The sequence below is a fragment of the Poecilia reticulata genome, chromosome 8 (genome assembly GCF_904066995.2).
Source record: "Poecilia reticulata chromosome 8, P_reticulata-male-v2, whole genome shotgun sequence".
Classification (NCBI taxonomy): domain Eukaryota; kingdom Metazoa; phylum Chordata; class Actinopteri; order Cyprinodontiformes; family Poeciliidae; genus Poecilia; species Poecilia reticulata.
This window is the reverse complement of record NC_088837.1, coordinates 19,236,067-19,257,877: the sequence shown is the minus strand read 5'-3', so window position 1 is coordinate 19,257,877 and position 21,811 is coordinate 19,236,067. Positions and strand designations below refer to the sequence as shown.

The 21,811-nt window shown below is 36.7% G+C and overlaps 1 protein-coding gene across 1 annotated transcript in view; it reads right to left on the bottom strand.

Moving 5' to 3' along the window:
* Positions 1–21,811, bottom strand: part of elfn1a (extracellular leucine-rich repeat and fibronectin type III domain containing 1a) — a 105,759-nt gene that overhangs the window by 18,784 nt on the left and 65,164 nt on the right. Inside the window, exon 2 of the mRNA XM_008415905.3 lies at positions 11,292–11,382. The gene's annotated coding sequence lies outside the window, so the exon portion shown is untranslated. The remainder of the gene's footprint in view (positions 1–11,291; positions 11,383–21,811) is intronic.

Genomic DNA, 21,811 nt, shown 5'->3' with positions numbered 1-21,811 from the left:
ATAAGTCCATCCTGCACGACCTTCTTAGCATTTCTGTGGCATTCTCTTTGCTGTTGACTTAAGGAATGACAATCTATAATAAAACCATAACAGTTCAGCTTTACAGGATGCATACTGAGCAGGGGGGAAGCAACTGGAATATAGAGAACATTTATCAAAGGGACAGGAGCAAAGTAGAGTTTAATTTAATTCAGTATGTTTGAGAATAAGCTACAACTTAGAATAACACCTGAAGGTTTAAATGCAATTTTCCAGGCCATCAACCGACTATCAACGTGCCACGTTATTTTGCCCTCCAAGCCAAAGCGTCTGCCAGCCATGTCTGCGGCTGCTGACTCATGACATATTGAACAAAAGTGGGAGCTCCTGTGCAGGCCTGACCAAGCCGGGAAGTTGTGGAAACGTCGGTCTGCGAGGATTTAAACCGAACAATGTGAAGGCAGCTCTTCCTCTATAGTTTCAATGTCTAATTGTTAGTGAAGTGATAAAGTTCATGCATGCTGACAAAAATTCGAGATAAGACAGCCCTCCTTATCTTTGTCAATTACCTTGCCACATTCAGGCAAAGTTTCACCACCAATTAACCTTCAGTGAGAGACTGGAGCTAATTCAATTATACCGGACTGCAGGGCCATGCGTCTGACTGACAGCTCAGCATCCCTCCATGTTCTGATTGAGAGGCTGTGAAGAGGAGCATTAATGTGCAGCTCTGTCTGACCCTGCAGGGCTACCTGACACATTTAAGAAGTGCACATTATCACTTTGAGATTAGTGTCTCCCCTCCGCCCCCAAAAAAACACATACAGACAGGTTTACGTTAAATGAATGAGATTTTGAAAGGTTAAGTTCGACGTACTGACTGTGTAGCGATTTTAACTTTACTCAAATATGGGTTAATCATATAAACAGATTTGCTTCGTTGTATTAGACTTGTTTAGTAATACCTCAGTGGATGCAACATTTGAGCAGATGGTGGTTCCTGAAAGCAAATAGGAACTTCAGTGACATATTAATTAAACAGATGTCTCTCTCTCTTAAGCAGGTGTACAGATTTTCTGGAAAATCAGCTGCAGATTAGTTTTCTTGGTGGGCAATAAGATCATCATATTCCAACCTGAACCTGCTCTTGTTTTAAAGAAAAGGCTATTACAGCTGAGCAAGGTGACGGGAAGAAAAATCAATTGGTTCTAGCAAAGGATATTAGGAAAGCCTGCCTTGTATTGCAGTTTGATCCATCTGCAGTAAGCTCAGAAGTGAAAGGGAACTCCATGGCGGCAAATGGAAACAACCTCCTTGTGTGATAGTTTCACCTCCAAAATAAAACTGTCTGTGATTTGAAAATAAAAGGTATTTTTTCCTGACAGGACATATTTGTCAGAGCCTAATATGGAGCAGGGGATACAACCAGGGTTTAAGGTCGACAGTGAAGATTTAACAGGCCTATTGTTAAAAATCAAAGTACACCTAGAAGAGAGAGCTCAGCACATTACAAATTCACTAGCGGCATATTTTCCAGTCAGTTTAGTGGATGCAGTTTCTAAATGTAAAACATTTAAGAGGTAGTAGTTTTTATTATGTCTATTTGAAAACGCATTTACTTTATGTTTTCCAAATATTTTTCCTAATAAGCGACTCTTGTTTTCTGCGATGCAAAGAAATGTTGTAGTCCTATTTGTTACGATCTGTGTTTTCTGAATAGTTATTTTGGGATTTTATATGTTTAGTCCTGTTTCCCCGAGTCTGTGTTGTCCTGTCAGCCCTTGATTGTTCCCAGGTGTGTCTCGTTCCCTTGATTACCCCGTGTGTATTTAAGTCCACCTGTTGTATCTGTCTCCTGTCAGATCCTCGTTGTATGTCTAACGTCTCTTGTCAGTCAGTCAGTCAGTCAGTCAGTCAGTCAGTTTCCTCAGTAGAACTGTGAAGTCCTTAGGTTGCTTGTTCAGGCTTCAGTCTATGTCAGTTGCTACCGGTATTAGCTGTGTGCTAATTCGCTGCCGTGCTGCCTGATCCTGGACTGTGAGCTCTTTCATTAAATTCATCATCTTCATCCTGACCTGGCTCTCCGCGTTCATTCTCACCACCACCAGCCACACCACATGACACTTGACTTAAAAACTCTCCTTGATAAGGCCACTAAAGGAGTTACTACTGCCATTAACTTTTTACTTTTGTTTAACAAAGAATATATTTCTGGATCAGACCTTTTGTGTTTCTCTCTCTCTCTCTTTTTTTTTTTTTTTTTTTTGCATGTAGGCTCTGTCTTTTCAAACCCCCACTAAGTCATGGCAGATAGCAGCTCACACTGAGCCAAGTCCTGGTCCACTGTCGCTTTTTATTTTTTCTAAAGTGCCTTGAGATGACATTTGTTGTGACTTGGTGTCAATGCTTATAAATCAACTGAATTTAATAGAACTGAATAGTTCTCACATGAACACAATGTGTGTTTATTACACTTTTAATTATATGTTTTCTTATTAAAAAAAAATATCAGTGAGGATGTTTTCAAGGGTGGTATCAAAATTTTAATATTGGACCACATAACTTGTAACCAGTTATCTTTGATTCTATTTTATATAGCACATTTTTGCAAAAACAGAAAAGGGAACAAAGTAGTTACTAAACCTCTTATGTGACATAAGGTTCTACAATTACTAAACAGAGGTGGCAGACAGGTGCTCTATGTGATGTTTAACCTTTAATTGTCTACAATTTTCCTGAAACATGCTTAATAAGCTGTGCTTTTGTATAAATACGTTTATTTTAACTTACAACGTATTTAATAAAGACTGGTCAGATTTACTGACGTATTTTTGAGAGACATCCCTAATCAGAATCTAATAACATGTAAACATTTTATTTTATTGCATTAGTTTAAAAATATCTAAGCCAAGATGATGTTTCACTTTAAAACGGCCCTCTAAACAACCCTAATATCAGCGTGTATTCAACAACATAAGATAACAGCAAAAACCTGAATTGTACATGTTTCAGATGACATTATTATGAATCCATTTGTTTGTGAAACAGTTTTTCTTCACTCTTCTAAACAATATTGCTTCAAGTTGTTGAGGTTGCAAGTATTAATTTATGCTTAGCACTAAAACACGTCAATGGACAAGTCATCCAACAACTTGGTAATCAGAAGATATGGTCAGCCTGATAAAACTGTCAAAAGTTCTCCTTTTATAATGCTGTTAAAACTTACAAATAATCTTTAAGTCTATGAATTTTATTATCTGCACCTGAGTGCTGTTTGCTCCTTTTATTGCTCTGTTGGCACTTGGCAAGCATCTGTGTTTCAAACACTTCTACCGCATTTTGTGTTAATTTCCGTTTAATTTATAACGACATGTGTTGCTTTTCATTCCTTCAGATATTCACCACATTTTAAACCCGCTAATGACCTGATAATTTATTATTTTCCTGCAACACGAAACTGTTCATAGTTGCAGAACGTAAAAAAATAAGTGCACATTGTGAAGCTTAGGAAAGATATAGCTCATTAAGAATGAGCATAATCTTTCTGAAGCTTTCCACAAATGTGAGAATTCTTTAATTGCTTTTCATAATACTAAAAGTACCAGGAAATATATATGTACATTACTTTATTACATGTTAATGTTGCTGTTTTACTTCAATGTATATTTTGGAAAAACACAAAAAGTTATCCTAAATATCCTCTGCACCTAAATATTTGGTCTTCGGTAGCATATTAGAGCTCGTCTTCAGGGAAGTTTTTTGTTCTTCTTTTGTGAATTGGGAGATATCTGTCTTTTTTTTTTTAATTTATGACACTTAAGTTCATTCCAAGTGCTCTAAAAGTGGTACATCAAACATTTGAAATTCAATTGCAGTCGATCAGTGGCAAAAATCACCTTAAAGCATCCAGGATAGAATACAGTGTTTGTGAAACCTGCAGACATGAGCACACCTCAAATTGCAGCAAATTAGACTTTTTAGCAACATTAAAACATTTTCAAAAGATTTGGCAGATAATGTTTCACTTTAAAACAACACTCTAGATGTAAACGTGTTCCTAGAACTGATGAGGCAAATCTACTTTTTTCTCCAAGAGAGAAACTTTGATTGTAATTCAGTGATTCTTGAAAATAGGGACAAAATGGGTTTTAATTTTCCCATATTTTTTCTTTTATTATTTCTCAACCTTATGTATGCCCATCCATCATCCCATCCATTTTCTTTACACCCTTGTCCCTTAGTGGGATCGGGAGGGTTGCTGCTGCCTATCTCCAGCTAACTTTCTGGGCGAGAGGCGGGGTCACCCTGGACAGGTCGCCAGTCTGACGCAGGGCAACACAGAGACACACAGGACAAACAACCACTCACACACACACTCACCCCTGGGGGCAATTTGGAGAGGCCAATTAACCTGACAGTCATGTTTTTGGACTGTGGGAGGAAACCGGAGTTCCCGGAGAGAACCCACGCATGCACAGGGAGAACATGCAAACTCCATGCAGAAAGACCGGGGCCGGGAATCGAAGATAAAAGGGGCAATTAGTTTTTCCTATTTCTTAGGAAAAGTCCCTAAAAGCTTAGTTAGGGGTGATTTCATTATTGTTGACCAATAAAAATTAAAACAATAAACAATCCTATATGCATTGTACCGAAATGCCACACCATCTGTGCAGATATGAAATAAATGTTTTTTTTTTGTTTCGTTAAAAGGTTTTTCAGAAACAAACAGGGTAACTAACTGCTACCTCGATTGACTCATCAGACAATCAGCAGATAATTACACTAAGTCAGCAATTTCAAAATTAGAATCCAGTTCATGTCTCATGATTATGATATACTTTATGATATTACAGAATTGTAAAAGTGGGGCATATACTTTAAATATGGGAATTATATTTGATAGAATGCAATTTTGAACAGTTAAGAGGTTTTTTGACAGTCTTATTGTCAGTGCACCCTTTACAAGAGGTTGTTTTGGTTGCTGCTGCTCAAGCTAAATGGCACCCTTTAAGGAGAGATCTGGAAACAGTGGAGCACACTGCTGTAATACAAGTCATTAATAATAACATGTTCAAAGCAAAGTGTTTAGGTTGTATTGCATTAGGACAACTCTTTCCATGGGATTTGTCCACACACAATGATTTGGAACTACAAAGAGGATATGTTACGTGCAGAATTATCAATGAACCACATCAAAACAGAGAGGAAACAAGCTAATGTGAAGAAGCAAGTTAATGTTCACTGTGCACCTCAGCAATAAGCAAAGATCACCAGCAGAAGAAAGACGCAGGTTTAGTGAAGGCTTTAAGTAGCCCTGTGTGGATATTCTAGGGCTCCTTTAGACATAAATGAAGACAAAAATAGCAAAAGGAAGATAAACCATAATAGCAGCTTTCCAAAACCTGGTTTACCTTGTATTGCATTAATGAAGGCTTTTCAAATAGAAATGTGAATCTGATAGCCTGAAAAATATGTAGGAATGAGTTAATTAGTTACCAAAAAACAGACAAAAAGAAAAATATATATTTCTGCTAAATATACTAGTACAAGTTTTGAAAAAAAAAACCCAAAAAACATGTGTTCAATTGCAGTTTTGGTGGATTTAAAATGGTGAACTTTGTGTTTGAGATTAGATTGCTTACTGAGTAAATTTGAGCCATTTTGGGAAGTGGGGAAAGCTAACAGCTAACTAAAATGGTGTCTTTGAATGAGATGGACATTTGAAAAGAAAGCATGGCTAATTTGCATTGTCAACACATCACCAATGACCTGTAACAGGCCATTGGAAAAAGAGGTCTGAGCTCACGTATGTTTACGGCTTTAGGCGAAATGCTCACCTATATTTGGCTGAGATCTGGTGAAGAGAACTTTTACTATCAGGGTAAATCTGCAAACTTTCCCCAGAATACCACACCCAAATGGATTCTTTAGCAGCAGAAAGAAAGCAGCAGGGCGTGGGCATCTTGAAGCAAACGGGTACATCCTGAATCTGAAGACAGAAACATCCCCCAGAAAAATATTGGTGAAAAATGATTTGACACCCCTAAAGTTCAGGATTCATAGATAACTTCACAACAGAGGCTCATGAGACAGAAACTCTCAGCCTTATTGAATAATGATTAATGATTGTGAAGGCAAAAGCTCACTTTTGTCTGCACACCTTCCCAGTCATTACAATATTAAAGTCATTACAGTAGTACCTGAAATCCCTATGTTGGTTTCTGTCAAAAATCAGTCATAAATTAACTGTGACTAGTTCACAGTATTTAACTACTGTACAGTAACCTTGACCCGATGAAAACTTACATCACTAGCATGTTTTTTTCACATAAATAGATTACTAATGTCTTGAGCCACGGTGGGTTTTCAAAGCAGTCTGCCAGAATGATTTGTTGTGGAACTTGCACCACTACGCTGACAAATTGCCACCCAGTTCAGGAGTCGGACAACGATACACATCTTTACACCTCTAAGGTGAAAATATAAGCTTTAGCGCGATTTCTCAAAAAAAAAAAGAAAAGGAGAGAAAATAAGGCTACAAAATGTGAAAATAATAAAGCCTCTTCTTAAACAGATGTCTACTTTTTCCCAGTTATTGGAGAATGTTGACAAAAAAAGGGAATGAAATAACAGAGAATGAGACCTAATAACATAGCCGCTTTGCAAATGGTTTATCTAATGATGCTGTGACAGTTTTCTCATTTCAGTGGCCTGCTGTCTCATATCCTGCAGTCTTGTCATCTTTCACACCAGAAAAAGAGTTATGAAAGACACTACACACGAGTGGGGATGCCAAGGGAGGCTTATACACCTGACAGATTTCATTACAATTTATTGTCGACAGTGAGTCATTTACCATTGATTTGCAAAAGTTTGATAGGTTCAGAAAAAAACCCATCATCTTAATGGTTCCAAAGACTGAATTCTCAACATCTTGGTTTGAAATAATACTTTTATTTGACATTACATAAAATGCATTATGTAATGTCAAAATGAGCTGGCAAAAGTCTTACAAAAATTAATTAATGTGAAACATTAGCGGGGAAGTGGCATTAACACAAAGGGCAGCTTTTACAAGGAGGAAACAAAAGCAGATGGCCAAAATAAAATCTACTTTAGGGACGAGTAGCCTCTGATTTTTAATCCTACTCTGTAGGCGATAAACCGGAGCCGAAGTGATCTCTGCTTTTCTATGTCGATAACTCAGCCATCTGTAGGTGTAGACTTTATGTTTTGAGGTGATCCATAAGTCACTATGATATGGACACGACACCACAGGGTCTATTCAGGGAACAGATCACATTTCTTGTCTTAATCTTATTTTTACACTAGCATTAAGTTTCTGTTTCTTTTTTTTATTACTTCCAGATGACTGAGAACATTTAAATTCAAATGTAAGTCTGATGTGCCATGAATATACTGTGAGACATAACTTGCATTGTGAGGAGAAACATAAATCTTCAGTTTGTTTCAAAACGAAAAAAAGTGTTTTTTTTTCTTAGCTCTGATTTAATTTCATTGTCTAAATTCCAGATGAGAGAAAGGACTTTGTCTTGTGCTGCCTCACAAAGTAAATGGCATGTAATAAGAGCGGAGAACTGAGGTGTCATGATTTGAGAGAAGTTTCCTGTCATATAGAGAAAAAAAATGTGCCACTGCGTTTTATCAGCAGTGTGGAAAGAAAGTCATTAGGGAGTCTGAAATAAAACTCTGACAGCTGTCTGTCAAAAGCCTGATGTCATTTTTTAAACATCCTTTCTTTGTTTTATTTTTTTTGGGGGGGGGTTTATACATAATTGGGCTTTAACTGTGGCATATAAACATAACAGAAGAAAACAATGTCTAATTTTCACAAGTAATATTCAGTTTTGAAACATTTGTGCATTTTTTTTTCTAAACATGGGCTTTTGTCAAGAATTATGCAAAACCACAGCTGGAGTAAGTCTGTAAAGAAGTGAACTCTACAGTACCAATCCTCGGTTATGGCTGGTGCAGATGTCTAATTACAGACTAGCAAAACAGCCTCTCCGAATTACATCATCCATTTTCAGTTTGCACAAACGCTGCCTCTTTTCTGTTACGTTGGCATAAAGGAGCTTTGTTCAATGAAGCCAAATACTGGATGTGTGATAGTCAATAACTAGTGGAAGATTTGAAGTTCTCCTTTCAAAAAGGACATTTGTTGATTGAGTCTTTGGTTAAGTTTCCAACATTTGCTTTTGATGAAGTTGCTTTTCTAACATTTAGGTGTTTATTTTCTGATCCTGTTTTTTCTCACATGCTATGTGTCCTGTCTGAGCCATTTGCCATAGATTTATTACCTTTCACATTTATGATAAGGCAATGAAGTTGTAAGATTTGTTTGTTTTTTTGGGGGGTTCTTTATCTGCAGCAAAATTTCACACTTAAGTTTCTGGAAAAAGAAAAAAAAATCAACCATAACAAAGCTTGTTTTAGACTTTTATTCAGTGGGGAAAACAACTCATATTCAAAAATTATTGCCTAAATTAAAATAAACATGGCTAACTAACTTTTTACTTAAAATATGCATTTTAAAGTTATAGTTTTCAAAAGACTTTCTTCGCAGACTTTAATTGCACCATATATTTTGGTCAGAGCATATATTTTAACTACAAATTTTGGTGTCAAAAAATTATAAATAAGTTGAAAAGGAGCTTGTGGCCACTTTTAAGTACGTTAGTGGCAATGTTTCTCTTAACAGCACAATTAAAATAAAATTTGTCACTGGGTATTTACTACTATAGTAAGATTACAAATGAAATATTACAATTATTCATAAAATCATTGTATTTTCATGGCTGCCACAGTTTTTGCCCGTACTTGTGCAAAACCTGTGAAGTAGATTTGTTTTGTCTTGACAATCTAATCCAGTGTTTGTGCAATGAGAAACAGCTCAAGATTCCTCTCTCTGCATTCAGCAGCCTTGTGAAATGTCTTAGAAGACTGAGTTCTGTCTTTTTGATTAAACAAGATTGCACTGTCGAAAAACAGTTCCAACAATTATGCTATTGACTTTATTACAAACAATTATACATTCCTAGGGATTTTTTCCTCAATTTACTCAAGTCAGAGTTTTAGTTTTTCTGTATTTTTTTTCATGAGACAAGGGCATTGCAATAAAAGTTGAATTAACTTTAAAGTTTCTTACACAGCTTTACCAGGGGCGTCAGTAAAGGTGTCTGGCACTGTTAAAAATGGGATAACTTGTGGGGCATTTGCTAATAACGCTTCCCCTCATTGCACTGCAAAGCCTTTAATCTAAGCCAGTAAAATACAGTTTACATTTTTGATAGATGTGATCCTCACCAAAAACTTTATATAGAGAAGAAGTAAGATAAATTATTAAAAAATAAAATAAAATACAGAGCATTATAGCAGATGACACCCAGCAAAACAAGTTGATTAGATTAGCTCTGGGTAATGTACTAAACAAATATTCAGCATTGGAAACAAATGCCTGTTCCGAGATGTTTTTGCTTATCTGGAACTAAAACACTTATATTTTTCCATTATTAGTGAAAAGCAAACATCCTTTTCAATCTAAGACATAAATGAGCCAGTTAGGGGAAAAAAAGGTGTGTTGCATCAGCCTTGAGGAGAAATTTAACTAGTTAGTTTTTTTTACCAATATGGGCAGCAGCCAAAATGAGGTTTAACAAGCTGGAGTATTATAAATGCACCAGAAAATCATCGGGAAGGCCGGCATTACTTTGATGAGAACCGAGCTGTATAATTGCCGACCATACAGATGTTTTATAATCACTTTATGCGAGCAATTTCAAACTCCCTGTGGGATCCAAGTTTCTCTGAGGCTAATCCATGGTGCTCTTTACGTTAATCCATTCAAATAACTCTTCTCCAGTGTCATCGATTAGAAATTCAGGTTGATGGAGGAGCTGGGACTATACAGCATGATAGGGCTAAAACGCTTGTAACTCAGACTGAAGAACATTCATTCCAATGACTAATGACTTGAAATCAGTTTCAATTTTTTACTCTGATTGTACAATTAGGACACAAAACTCACAATACGTGTAGACATACATGTAGACGTGCCCATGCAAATTCGAAGCATCTTTGCAATTCATTTCCAATTAACAAGATTTGTTATTCTCTTTTTTTATTTGTATGACAATACGCTTCTTGTCCTACTTTTTTACAGTCCAGAGTCATTGGCGAAGCTAATAACACAAGGGAATAATTGATTGGAGGAAAAAAAAACAAACTCTCCTTGATTTCTGTTGGACCAAATGACAAATGTTATAATGAATCCAAAGGGCACCTCCTATTGCTTTTTGCTACATGACACCTGAGTAACATGTGAGTCAGCTGAGCTGAAAGGTTGTACCAGTTAGGAAAATATATTGCAAGAAAATGAGTCTGTGGTGATTCACAGGGTCAAATCTCTTTAGTAAGGCCCACTTAATTAGCACTAACTGTTAGGAGTGCACATGCATCTCCTGTCTCTGTTCCTACACCAGCCATCGAAAGCCTTCACTTGTTGCCCAGATACAAAAAGGAAAAAAAGAGAGCTAAAACTGATTTCTTTAATCTATTGAAAAACTAAAAGCAGCTTGCTTATAAAATTATTGAATCCTTTATGAAAGATCAATATTTAGCATGGCGCAGAGACTGAAAAGTATTCCATAAATCAAATACAAGGTATTATAGAATTTATGATTTGAGAAAATAAAAAATAAAAAAAGGCAGCGTGTTGGACATGTAGCTTTGGATGACTCATGTCTCTCTGTGGCTCAAATATCCTAATTAGAAACATTTTATTGACTTAAAACTTAATTTGATTATAGACTAATTAGTTACAAATTAACAAAAGTAATTACACACTCTGGTCTGTTTCACATATTCATTTACTTACCCTTCACTTGTATAGCCAGACAGCACTGATATAAATTTGCATTCAGTCCTTAAAGAGTGAAGTGCACAGCAAATGCACCATTTGTTAGAGGAAAGGTACATTTTTAAGCTGTCAGAAAAACAAAGATAAATTAGGTAAAAAATTGTTATTTTGCTCAACTTTACGATAAAACTGCAGAAACTGTGCAACTTGCAATGTGGCCACAGTTTAAATCCCACAGAGGGATATTCATGCTGTCTACACTCAGGATGACATGTCCTTTAAATGACTTGGCTTTGGCACTGTACTGTTCTCGTCATATGTATTGACCAGCGGATTAGTGATGTGATCCTCTTAGGGGTACGTTTGCTCATGCAGAACCTCAGCTGAATTAAGTCATGTAAACATCTGTGCTAAACACCTGTACTGTACTTACTGCTGGAATCTGGGTTGGACTCCTCAGTTAGGGAACACATCCCTGACAGCCTCCAGGAGGGCAGATCTCTCCGGGTTTCTCTCGCCGATTTCTGCAAACAAAGATTGAAAAAGATGCATGTAAATGCTCTTCCTTCTACAAGTAATGACCATTGAAAAGTACATCTCTTTGATTTCTCCCCAAAAACTCTGTGTTCAGAGGATAACCTTCTTCTGTCTCTTTGTGGAGTCAAAAACGGATTCAGTACTGTTTTTTTTTCAGCAGTGGGAGTCACCTCATTAACCTTATCTAACAAGCGTAAGCTAATGAAATCCTCTCTTTCAGTTCCTGGTCTTGCCAAAGTTAGTTTTACTAATTAATCAAACATGGAACCTCCTCCTACCTCTCCATCATCTTAATGACTTCCCTACAAAGCGAGTAAGAATGCATACACTGCCCTGGGGAAGGCTACTTTGGCACATCTTTCATGCATTTTTATTGGAAGCTGAAGTAACGACATCGAAAAAGCTTTGCACAAAAGAAATATGGAGACTTTGTATTCCCGAAATAAGCTTAATGGAGATGGAACACAATTCCTTTATTGCTTGGCTGTCTTTTATCCTTTTTGTTGTATTTCTGTTTACAGACCAGCTACAGAATGCTGCAATCTAAGGTTGCAATTTTCCTTCCCACATAGATATTAATGCCTTCAAAACACGTCGTAGCGCACAAAGTATGTATACAGGGTCTCTTCCAAGCAAAACAGTTTGGTGCTCTCGTGTCTCTTGATTCATAGTGTGTTGCAGGTTGTACCAGATGAAAAGCATGGGCAAAATCCAACCTTCATCAATCAGCAATGTGAATCTGCAGGTTTTTTTTGCTAAATGGAAAGACAATGGTTAATGCAATTCAATTAGCTACCAATTTGCATTTAAGTGAAAGAGGTGATAGTTAAAGTGGCCTATAGCAGCTGCATTTCTGCAAAGAACCATGACAACACAACACAGCTGAACCAAGAGAAAAGGGTAGTTTGGGAGTCTTCAGCTGTATTCTTTTAATTACTCATCATAATGACACCATTTAGCTGTTCAATGACCCATTTCACAGCATTGAACAGACATGGGAAGCTCTCCGTCCTTGGCAGGGTCAGTTCTGCAGCTGCCCCTGCTGCCATGTTTTTTTTTTTTTCTCCACTGGGCTTTGGGAGGCAGGTTCCTCTGTCATTTTCTCTCAAACACATTCACACTTATACATGAAAATCATCATCGCCACAAATTAGGTATGGTTAAAATGTTTCTCCACGAGGGACTTCGGTTCAGAAAGGTGCTCATTATATGGAAGAAATGTAATTATTCTTCCTGAATGTTACAGGGCTTCAGTTAAGAAAAAGTCTGTCATATAATCATCTTAGTATGAAAAATTATCGGTATGAACAGTTGAGATATTAGCATATAAGTAGATATAGGCTTTTACAAAAAAATCTTTTTCCTTAAAATTCAATCTTGTTTTGAGACAAATTTGACAATCCTTGTAAGCATTACCAGAGCAGTCTCATACACTTTTCAGCAGAAATACTCAACACAATAACGTCATGGAATAGCAGGTTACTCTTCATTGTGTGTCCTGACCTGGCACACTGGGACAGAGTTTATCCCAAAAACACATTTAGAAAATCATACTTTGAACATGTTCTATAAACATTTATTTTGTAAAAAACAAATATATAAATATACAATGCAGGTAAGACGGCTTCTTTTTTTTTGTCTCACAGAGATGTTTTCTTTTGGGATTCAAAAGGTTTAAGAAGGTTTAAAACGGCATTAAATGAGGCATTTTGTTGGTAGTGGGGTGTGCCAGGGCTGTTTTTACGGGCTTTTGGTTATGCATTTTGAGAACCTGTAGGTCTCATTTTTGCTTTTTGCCCATAATGTGGTTCTGCTTGTGATTCAATTGGGTTTCAGCCAAGTGTGAAAGATGTGAGTCAGTTCAAGTCCTCAACAGACTCCCTCCAAGTACAGGATATATCTCTGTCTCAAGTGGGAGAGATCGGAGTCTCATCTCTAGTAATGCAGACACGGCTCTGCTCTGTTGTGGTGAAGAAAAGAAAGTGCACCAACAAACAGGGCTACTGATTTAACGCTTTGTCAATGTTCCAACCCTCAGTTATCATCATGAAAACGGATCCTGACTGAATGCACAGGATCCTGCATACAAGCAGCTGAAATAAGCTTTTCCCTTAGGGTTGCTGGGCATGGTTTTAGAGTTAAAGGTAACAAGCTCTGTCACTCAGGGATTACGTTTGAGTAGAGCCATTGCTCCTCTTCACTGAAAGGAGTCTTCTGCTGTGATTTACGTATTTCATTAGGATGGTGACTCTTCTGAGATTTTCTGTTCATGTTGTAAGAAGACTGGTGAGAGACCAGCACACTGAAAGAACTATAGAAGGTTTTAGGTGTAGGAATGCCTTGAGATTCCCACAAAGGATTAATCTTTAAAAATGTAAATGGTAAATATCAACTGAGTAAGCATTCATTCATTTCCAATAATGTGTGTAAGAGATCCAAGCTTAAAATCCTCTGGTGTGCTGTTGAGAATAAATAATTCTGTGTTTTTCCTCAATCTCTTTTAGCTAGTTGCAAAGCTAAGGCTAAAGGAAATTAGATGTTAGAAAACACCGTCAAAGCTAAGGTTAAAGGATGTGACACACTAGGAAACGCACTCTTTATGGCACAGCTTAGATAGAGGCTAACAAAGTGCCATTTTGTCCTAAAGGTAGCAAGAGAAATGGACCAGCTGTATTTTAGTATTAATAAATGGAATCCATCCTCAACCTCATACATCAAGAATTTAAGGAGAACGGATAATTCTCCACAGTGCCAAAAACATGTCAGTTTCTCACACACACTAACATCTAATGGTTTTTAAGTTCTTAACATCCACTCATGCTGGCAAGTCTTAACAGAATCCTGTCTGGATGATGATGTGATTATTTTACTCAAATGATGGGATTTACCTCAAACCATTATATTCTGAACAGAAACCAAGACGTTTGATATACCTTAGCCAATCTGAATGTGGGCTCATTAAAAAAAGGCAATTTATTCAACACTGGACATTAACTCTCGTCCGTATCAAGCCCCATGTGCCCTGTGTGTCTTATTCAACCAATCCATTTTCCACATGTAGATTTATTTTAAAATTTCCAAACATCCTTAGCAAGCAACTAACCTGTACAAAATAACTAGACTATTAAGTCACTAGAGAATGGCATGGAAGGACTGTCTGTTCATTAACATTTATGACCAAAGGGTGCAAGAAAGCTTTGGTAGGTGATGAAAGGCAAGTGAGAATTTCTTGGCAACTGTGAAAAGGATTTTTGCAAATTACATGAGAGCAAATGGATTTTTGTGTTGTGATAAATTGTTTTTGCATCATCTACCCTTGTATTACAGCCTTTTATTATCCCCATGAGGGCACGGCAACAAACCACCATTAGTTTAACAGAAGAGGTTAAGTTTCCACAACTGCTACCTTGTTCTCCTGCAGCATTATTGATTTTGGAAGCACCAGTTTTTTTCATTGGTTCACACTACCCACGGTGCTGTAGATGAAAATAGGGAAATGTTGTACTGCTCTGGGCAGCCATCAGGTGAATACTCCCTAGATAAAGACTTTCTGTGCTTACATTTTTTCCATTGGCTCCACAGTCTTGAATATCCTGATGGATATTTGAATAAAAGCAAAACATCTATTTGCACATCCATAGAGGTGATGCTGTTAGTAATGTTTTTTTTTTACTGTTTCGGATTAGTCTTTTAAACCTCATAGACCATTTCTGTATCAAATGTCTTTGCCTATAATACATATCCCGTTACCTGTATAATATGAATAATAAACAATGTTTTTTACTCCTTATCTGCCGGTTGGAGTCAGATCTGGTCTAAGGTTGTATGGGGCTTCAAGTTGAATTAAACTTAACTCTTCTGGTTAAGGATATTGCCACCATTTGCCCAGGTCCCTCTTGAAAATGAGATCTGGATCTCAATGGGGTTTACCTGGTTAAATAAAGGAAATAACAAATAGCAAATAACCATTAACAGTATTTAGTACAGATTTGATGGAATTGAAAGAAGACAAAGTTAATTTTTTTTTAGCAGATTCACTTTTGGCAGAGCGTTAAATGTGACACACATTAAACACATTTAATGTGCTACACATCCAGCTGTGTTAAATTAGACATGTCGCGTGATGTGATGCACAATAAACCAATAGAAAAACAAAAATAAACAAGTGAGAGAATTAAAATACAAAAACATCCATAATGTCTACAAATTCCCTGAACTTAAAAACAGTCACGTATTATTATTTTATTAGATGTATTTGTGAACAAAATGAGCTCAAGAACAGTTTAAACTCAACATTTTATCTATGTTAGTACAAGAAACCATGAAGATTCCTTTTTGCATTTTAACTTGTAAACTTTCCACTTCTTTAAAATCTTACATTTTAAAGAAGGGACCACTGCTTTTATCTGCTTTTGCTTAGAACCTACTCAATAGATGCACTTTAAAATACATTACTGCTCTCAAAAGACATCTTTATCTTATCTTGCTAGGTCTTTTTTTTTTTTTTTGCTTTTCAGAAATAATTAGAAATGCAAGGATGGACGAAGACGTACAGGAGGAGTGGTGGTGGTTGTGGTGGGGGAGGGTTCAGAGTGGTCAAGGTGGTGAGGAGCAGCAAACCCAATATGGTCTGAAAGAGCAGAGGGTGTCTGGCACACATCCATGATGCTGACCCGGAGCGTTCAAAGGTTGAGCTTTGGCACTGATCTGACTGATTCTGCACAGCTGCTGAGGTGCAGAGGAGTGCACGTAGATATGAGGACAAAAATAGATTGCTGTGGTCCACAGCTTGATGCTGGTGTTCTGAATTTAAATCACTGTCAGGTGATTCTGTCCCATGATAACTTTTAATGAGGTAATTTAGGATGACAATCTACAGCTGTTCTATGAAAGGTAGGAATGCTGCAATGCACAAACATGCACAAAGTTTACATAGAAAAAAGTTTTTTTTGTTTTTTTTTCTGTTCATTTTGTGAGACTTAAGAATGTTGACGGCAAAAGTCGATGAAGAGACTGAAGTTTCCAAGATTTACTTGAATATATTACATAATATGTTCCTGGTGCCAGCATTCTGTTTCACATTTTGTTCCACAGTCTGTTCAGTAACTTTATAAATGTTGTGTTTGTAAAGCTGTAAAGAAAAAAAAAAATCATCAAACATTTCTTTAATTAGTGTGTTTTTCTCCAAGGTGCAATCAATGGGAAAGCCAAAGTTTCTGTATAGATTAGCCTATTAATAGATTTGACACATAAGAAAAATGTTGAATGATTATTATACTAGTTGCACCTCTTTTTTCTGTCTTCTTTCTCTTTCATCATACATCAATATTAATCATGGACTTTCCTACCGACCTTTACGTTCTGATGTAACCTCAGATCAAACATTATGTTTGGATGACACCTATTCTCCCTAATGACTCAAACCTGCCTTCAACGAAAGAGGACTTTCCAATCTGACTTCAGTTTTGCTGAAGTCAGTTTGGACTTCAGAACAATTAATATTCATTTTCTGAGAATTAATATTCTCAGACAATTTAGAGTATATAGCAAGTAATTCCTGGAAAGAGACATTCATAGTAAAAAGCAAACTTTCAGAATCCCTTTTTCCTACGAGGTGAATCTGTTGTAGATAAACAGGTCTTGATTTCTTCTTTATTATCAGTATTTGCCGTCCTTGAAAAGTAGCGATCAATTTTTAGTTTTTAATACTTAAAATGGCTTCCATTGGTATAATGCTTTGGGAGACATGCTGATAACTCAGACAACTATCCTGTAACTTATTAACTCAGAACTACTTTGTTTCGGTCTATAGCATAAAGATGCCCTAAAAATACATTAAAAGTTATTAAAGTGACAAAATAGAGCAAGCTGTCACAAAATCCCTCACTATGCCACATTACATTAATTGGAAGTATTGTACCACTCAAATGGAAACTATATTGGCAACACTTTATTTGAAGGGGTGTGCATAAGTCTGAAACATGAACATGAAGGAGTCTTTATTAATGCTTACTACTGTCGTCATGACGTGTCATTTGGTAAATAATGACATATTTAATACAAATTTGACACCTTTATTGGACATTTAATGCAAGTTTTAATGGAATTTTGCATTGAAAGTGTCTTTATTTACTGAAAAATGCAAAGTTGACACTTTAAATCAACTTTTAATGCAACTTTTGGTGCCACTTTGGATTAAAAGTGTCATTATTTAACAAATTCCACTTCATGACAACAGTCATAAACATCTAGGAAGACTCCCTCCCTCATCTTGATGACAGGTATTATGTCATGTTTGACAGTGTCAAGTCAATCTTATGCACATCCCCTCAAATAAAGTGTTACCGCTATATTTTTATAAGTGTCTGTACAGAACTATCAAAAAAACTCAATCAGTACTACGAGCCAAATGTGGCAGTTGCATGAATCACTACCACTTGTGAAATTTGTAATAAATTTGCACATTTTTGATTTTTGGCAAAAGCTATGACGAGGTTATGCTGGTGAGAATGTTTCCTGTTATTCACTTCAGTGGAGCAGTCAATCAAGAAGTACCTAGCTGTCCTTAAAAGCATGACAGATGGTGTGGAGGAGGGAGTACAAAAGCGCAATGAATCTTTGAAGCCTACTGCAGTTGCAGGCTGGCTAAAAGTGCTTCTCTGAAAGGTCCACTCGGATGTGAAGCGGCTGGCCGTGTGACTGGATGCGTCTCATGAGCGCTGCTAGGTGGGCTCATTGTGTTAGACTTGCTGACTCAACCTGTGCTGGTGTCTGACAAGGATTTAATTGAGGAAAAGAGGAAATGAGGTTGTATTGGAATCCAAACTCAGGCGATTTTCCAACTGCCCATAAAATGTCTGAACTAAAGTAATTAGATTCGCATACTGCTTTGCCAATACTTTGCAGGGGAAATTCCTGATTTAATATTTGAGTGGCTGTTTCTCAAAGCAATGACGAGGAAACATTACATCCTCTTTCTCTAATTGAAAATACAAAAACATAGTTACCTGTAAGAACCCAGATATAAGCAATATGAACAAATAATGTGCCTTTGAATATGTAGATGCATGTATGTGCTCATGAGTGAATATAGTAGACAAGTGTGCTTACTTTACCTTTAACAACAGCTGATGCCGTACACGGCGAAATGAACACATATTTACAGACAGAACAGATTCCTTAATAGGTTCTTGAAAGCAAGATACTGGTGTTGTGTTCAGTCATTCAATATTAAACTGGGGTAGTATTCTGTCTAGTCCAGAGTAAACATGTTGATGTCATGGTTTCAAATAAAATAGGACATGTCGTTGCTACTAAAGTGTATAAAAAATATACAACTGAGCGTACATGACAGGATTCCAAACTACAGATCAGTCATTATGAAATTTATTCTAATGAGATACTTATAGAATAAACTAATGTTTATGAATTAAATGCAAAGCCAAGATCCAGTGATTGCTGCGTTCAATGCCGATGTCGTCATGCCGCATAGAAATGAAAGGCAAAACCTTGAGCTGGAGGGGAAATCAGTAAGGATTTATAAGTTAGCAGTTTTTTGGCCTGCATTTACATTCAGAAGAATTTTGAGCAGGAAGAGGATTTGCATAACTTTGCAGTAGCGCAGTAGAGTTACAGACGTCTAATCAGCATTTCAATATGTAGTTTTATGTAAGGATTTGACAGTTATGTAGTACAACTTGCATTGTTTTCGCATTTAAAAGTTCAAATCTTTAGAAAATTTGCCAAATTAAAAGAACGTTTTGCCGTTTGCTTCATTTCAGAGGTGCATTTGTGTGTTTTTGTTAAAGTCATTCTGTGCTCTGTGAGCAGACTGGACCCTAGGGCAAAATAGCTGCAAAGCTATTGTTACACACATTCCCAGGCGGTTTTGTTTTGGAATTCAGTTAATAGCTGATCTTTGTCTCTTAGTTTCTACTTTCCATTCAGGACAGCGATGAGCTATGATGAATACTAAAAGTGCGACCGTGTGTCTGGCTTAGAGTGACTTATAGCACACATATAGGCTACAAAAACGTTACTGCGCACAACTCAAAGACTCATTTCCTGAGTGACACAGGCAGTTATTTGTTATTATCTGGATTAAGTAGGGTGGAATGTCAAGGGTATATCAGAACCTCTATGCGGGTCTAGCTCTTGCATTTAACATTTTCTGCCGACTGTCTTCAGGGTAAGATCTGCAAAAAAAAAAAAGGAAGGGTATTATTTTGTCCTTTTACTCTAGAACCGTGAGAGACATGTGCATGTGAAAAACAGACAAATGCGCAGAGGCTTCTTTCAGGAAGAGTAAGGATCCCCGCTACTTTGTGCACTGGTGGACTCAAACTCATACTGTGTTCTGCTTTTATCACAGATGTTCAGTATCTCTGAACACTGGATTCAGCAGCATCTTATTAAAGATCTTGTGCCAGCATGACTAAGTATGAATTTATGACACTTTGTAACGACTCCACGGTAAACGGTGAAGTCATCTCAGGTAAAACTTGGTGCAGCGGATCACTGATTTTGCTGTGAAACTCCTGTGCACTGCCTTTTCCAGATGAAGCTGTTCCTTGATGAAGCTCGTATCGTTTTGGTAGAATTCACTTAGGATTCACAGTAGATCGGCAATAATTCAAGATAAATCCATGCATCACTGCGTGTTCCTCAGTTCCAGCATGCGAGTCAGACTTGCACATCAAGTCTACGATGTACACAGTGGTTAACTGTGAGCAATTAACCAAAGACTTAATTAAGTTTAAAATTGCAATAAAAATATTTAGGCCAGAAGCGTAAAAAAAAAAAAATACCCAGACTTTTTTATTAAAACTGTGTAATTTAGTTCATCAGAGGTTAGATAATAAAACTAAAATGTTGAATCTCGATTGTATTAGACTTTAGAGAGAATTCATGGCATAAATCATCATGGAATCCTTCTTGAAAGATGCCAATATGTCTTCACTGTCCTTCCGCTTACTTGTCAGCTAATTTGGCGATGATAGGAATTAAAATCTGATTTGGATTTTTTGCACACAGATTTATTTACAAAACCTGAATGAAGCTGAAAAACAAAGACCCTCGTGTCAGCAAAATCAGAATAATAACAGCCCACAGACTTCTTCCTCTTGTCCAAGCATTTGCCACTCAGTGTTTCATATGCTCATCAAAGCACAAAACCCAGCAGTGCCAAATGACTTGTGGCTCAGTCTTTACACAAAACCCCAACAGAATAACAAAGTGGGGAGTGGAAGAAGGAACAGCAACAGCAAAATCAGACACTCAAATTTGACACCTAAAAAGGTCGTTTTTATCGTTCTTCTTTTCTGTTTAGCATTCCATTTGTTTGCTTATTTCTTGTTTCCTGTCTGGTGCTGAAGTCTATGCATATATAACTACAACAGAAAAAGAAGCAAAACAGCTTTTTTGTGGCCTAATAGAAAAACCTGATATCATACACTAACCCTAATTAAAAATTATCTGTCAATTAGTGTATATATGTGTTTGGATTAATTACTAAAATGCTTGCATATGCAGAAAGCAATTTAGTGGTATATCGCTAAATATAATAAATGCATGTTATTAAGCATGCTCCACCATGACACAGAAAGGCTGGCAGAATAAGAGCTGAATGTTGCTGCAAGGAAGATAAAAGGAAGATAAAAAAGGAAGATAAAACTTTTCTCTCCTTTTTCTTTGCAGTGCACATTTATTACAAACCCTGTTAAAGATGTGTAACAAATCTTAAAATAAATAATTTTTTAGTGCAGCACCATTATTTCATACTACTAATTTTAGAAAAGCCCTTTATTTAAACGAATAAGCAAGTAAAGTCAATCAGAGGCAGACTGGAGTTATGTGAGGCTTTAGGCAGAATTTTAAGTGCGGGGGCCATCTTCAGATTAACCTCCAAGCCACTTTAGCACCAATGACCCCAATCATGTCTTCCGTCCTAGCATTCTGCATTAACACATCTTGTTCTACAGCTACTTGTGAACAAACAATAAATTACGATGACTACATGGCAGACTCTGCCTTGGTTATTTTTCTGATACTGGTCAGAAAATCAAGAAAAATATACACGTTTTAATTTTTTTTTCTGTTTTTCTGTTAACTTTTGATCCTCCCTGCATTCAAAAAAAAAACGTGGAAGAATGTGGAAGCATTTTAAAAAGTGGAAGTATTTTAGCCTACAGGAAGGCTGACTGCATAACATAAGGGTTAAATGATCAGAGACAGTACATTATTATTTCCTCTTTGTACTTCAAGAACTAATACATTCAAGTAGTTATTTCAATAAGGTATTTTTTTCAGCTGAATTAGCTTTCAATAGTTCAATAGTTCTAATTGTAAATAATAAAAAAAACTGAAAATAAAAAGGCGGAAACTGCTACATTTCTAAAATTGAGTTTACCGAAATTC